Below are 3,716 nucleotides of genomic sequence, written 5' to 3'. Positions count from 1 at the left end.
TGGCAATCTTTGAAACCGAGAATAAAAGTTTAGTCTTCCAGGCAAGGTTTAGTTTTGCTTCTACATAGCTCTAACAGTTACTGCTATTTGAGAGTGTGGGACCACTTTAAATTTACAGCTGGATGTTTTTTGGATCACCAAAGTGATGCGAATATGGGCTAAAAATCCATGTGAGGAAAAATTATTAATACAACTTTTTAATGAATGTTATTTCCACAATTTGCTTTGTACATGAATAAAGCAATTTTCCTTGAGTGGCAAAGTGGAGAGTTTTATTTCTTTTTCACCATTTCATCATGAAGGTAGCCTTGTAAAGTCCAAGCTTTAAAAGCAAATTTCCTATTAGCCTTCCACCTTGAAAAGGCCTGGGCTATGTTTTCTGAACCCCATCCCAAGAATTAATGAAAATAAAATTGTGAGTCATCCACATTTGAGAGAGAGCCTCGAAATAAAATTGCTTCAATATTTCACTTATCTCTGTGGTTAGATTCTGGGCTAATAAGTTTTGATTATATTTTCAGTTGTTTGATGCTTTTAAGAAAACAAAATTTAAATACTAAATATAGTAAGTCTTTTACCTACCTAAATTATTGATTTCCCACCAATGGGAGGACATATCTAAGTATCTAATCGGGTATATTACAAGATACAAAAGTATATACTTAAATTTTTAACTTGCCTACTTCACTCAAAATCTAACGTTACACAATATCTTGAAACATTCACAAACATCCTAAGGGACTTAGGATGTTTCAGTTCTTCTATTCCTTTTCTTATGTGTCTTGTTCTTGCCTTTAGTTCTACCTATTTACCCCTGTATTAATTTTCTATTGCTGCTGTAAAAAACTACCACAAACTTAGTGGCTTCAAACAATATAAATTTATTATTTATAGTTCTATAAATCTGATATTCCATATCAGTCTCACCAGACTAGAATAAAAGTGTTAGTAGAGCCTCATTTTATTTTGGAGGATTCTCTAGGAGAGAATCCATTTCCTTTTCCAGCTTCTAGAGGCCACCCTTATTCTTTGCCTCATTTCTCCCTTTCTATCTTCAAAACTAGCTATGGCAGGTCACATCCTTTTCACATTGCATCTCTCTCTGACTTTTCTATTATTGTTGCATATCTTTCTCTCAGAGCACCTAGGAAAGAATCTCAGCTTTTAATGACTCATATAATTAGATCAGGACCTTAACCTTAATCATATCTACAAAGTCCCTTTTGCCATGTAAGGTAACATATCAATGAGTTTCCAGGATTAGGACATTTTTGGGGGGTGGAAGAGAGTGATACTACTCTGCTCACTTAGTCTCTAATCAATATTTCTTCTTCTTCTTCTTCTTCTTCTTCTTCTTCTTCTTCTTCTTCTTCTTCTTCTTCTTCTTCTTCTTCTTCTTCTTCTTCTTCTTCTTCCTATTATTATTATTATTATTATTATTATTATTATTATTATTCTCAATGCTTGTTTAGATTTAACAATATACTTTGCAGATTCTTTGCTCATTGTTGCTTCTCCCTTTCTACATTTCTTGGGGAGAGGGCTTGACAATTACCTTCTTAAAAAAGTATATCTTTTGTTGATTCTATTAGCAAAGATCTGTAAATATCTTTTTAATCAATCTAAAGCAATTTTTGTCATATAAATGATGGTTTGTCAGGGTATAGAATTCTAGGCTAACTCTTATTTTTCCTTCATATTAAAGATATTACTCAATTGGGTTCTAGCATTTATTATTGCTCATGAAGTTATCTGTCAGTCCACTTGTATTCTCTTGCATGTAATTTTTACTTCTGTCAGCTTTCAAGATTTTTCTCTTTGTGTTTGATATTCTACAAATTTATTCTCATAATTTTAGGTGTGAATTAATACCCTGACCAAGACTCAGTATATTCCATCAAGTTGAAAATTCACGTCTTTCCTCAGTTTTGCAAACTTCCATGCCTTTTTTTCTTCAAATATTCCTCTCCCTATTTTCATACTTTTTGTCTTTCATAAACTTTAATAGATGTATGTTGGGCCTTCCTATTCTATCCTTGTCTTTTATCTTCTTTCATATTTTCCATCTCTTTTATTGTCTGATTACATTCTGAGTAATTTTCTCTTATGTGTTTTTTAGTTTGTTAATTCTCTTTAGTTGTGTCTAATATGTAATACCCTAATTCCTAATGCCTATAATTTTAGTAAGTTTTTAATTTTAAATAATATGCTTATATTTTAGAAATATTTTTTTCATAGTATTTGGTTTTGCCTTATGGTTTCCGTGTCTCCTTTTACTTCTATATAGAAGCTTTATTTACCTCCTAAACTTCATAAATCCTCTCTGTTTAAAGGACTCACTGTTTAGCTGTCACTATTCTTTTTTCTTCAAACCATATTTACTCAAGCTGTGAAGTTCACTGAATATTTATGGCCAATGCTGCCTAATCACTAGTTTGTCAATGAATGTTTCCTCCTACCAGTTAAGTTGTGCACTTATTGAGAGTCCATTGTATTCATCTCTAAAACTGATTATGCCTGTAATATTTTATCATATATGTAAGTAAATTAAATATCAATAAATTAATGAAACATGGATGTCAGAAGAAAACTTTTAGTCTCTGAGAACTAAGTTTAAATCTGCAAAAGATTCGATAAAAGCAAGTAGCAGAAATAATCTTGTCGAATCAGATATGTGCAAACAGCAAAGGTGTGGAAATGTACAAAACTCTAGGATGCTCTATTCTCAAATATTTATAATTGTTTTTAAATTTCACTCAGCTCTAAATAAATAGAGACTGGGAGTCTAGATGAAGAATTATTGGCAAAGTATCCACAAAAAAGAAAAATGAAACCAAAGGAATGCCAATCAGCTCTACCCGCAGTCCTCAACCCTTCATGAAAAGACTGGAAAGTAACTGTATATTTAAAGTTAAGTAAGTCTACGGCCATGCTACCCTGAACAAGCCAGATCCTGTCTGATTTCAGAAGCTAAGCAGGATCAGATCTGGTTAGTACTTGGATGGGAGACCACTTAGGAAGATCAGGTGCTGTAGACGTAAAAAATAAAAAAGTAAGGGATTGTAAGCTGACAAGGTCCTTGCAATCTGTGAGGTCAACCAAGGGTTGCCTCACCTGAAAATAAATAAATAAATGAAATTTATAGACAATAATCAACAGATTAAAACAATATGTATATTAAAAAATATAAAAAAGAGAGATTTTAATAACTTTTAAAATTAACCAAATAACTTCTACTTGCAATAATGTCAAATAAGAATTATGCTTTACTTTTTAAAAAAATATTTTTTATATTACCTACCATTCTTGAGGATATTGCATACTGGACCTAAAGAATGCTTCCAGCAGTTTAGGTCCAATGAAAAAGGATTTTTAAGGATCTCAATAAACTACTTTCTCAACAAATAGAAAGATAATAAATAGATGGATGGATAGATAGATAGATAGATGGATGATAATCTGTAAAGTGCAAAAGTGTTAGAATTTCCTACATTTCAAAAACAATGGGTCATGCTCAACACAGTCATTTAATTTAAAAAATTATTACATTTATTTTTATTAAAATAGTCGAACTCTATAAATCAAAAGACTTTATAACATATGTATATTATTTTCCTAACTACTAGCATGACCTAACATTATTACAATGTATAGACCTGCATCAAGCACCCAGCATTTGACATACCTCTTTCACAATATTTTCTTCAAGACAATGT

General features: G+C 31.4%; 1 pseudogene; it reads left to right on the top strand.

The window, feature by feature from the left end:
- The first annotated feature begins 2,919 nt into the window (after window positions 1–2,919).
- On the top strand, window positions 2,920–3,038 carry LOC120595157 (uncharacterized; annotated as a pseudogene).
- The last annotated feature ends 678 nt before the right edge of the window (window positions 3,039–3,716 follow it).

This window comes from Pteropus medius, unplaced genomic scaffold (assembly GCF_902729225.1).
Source record: "Pteropus medius unplaced genomic scaffold, Ma_sr-lr_union100, whole genome shotgun sequence".
Taxonomy (NCBI): domain Eukaryota; kingdom Metazoa; phylum Chordata; class Mammalia; order Chiroptera; family Pteropodidae; genus Pteropus; species Pteropus medius.
This window is presented reverse-complemented; position numbering and strand designations above follow the sequence as displayed.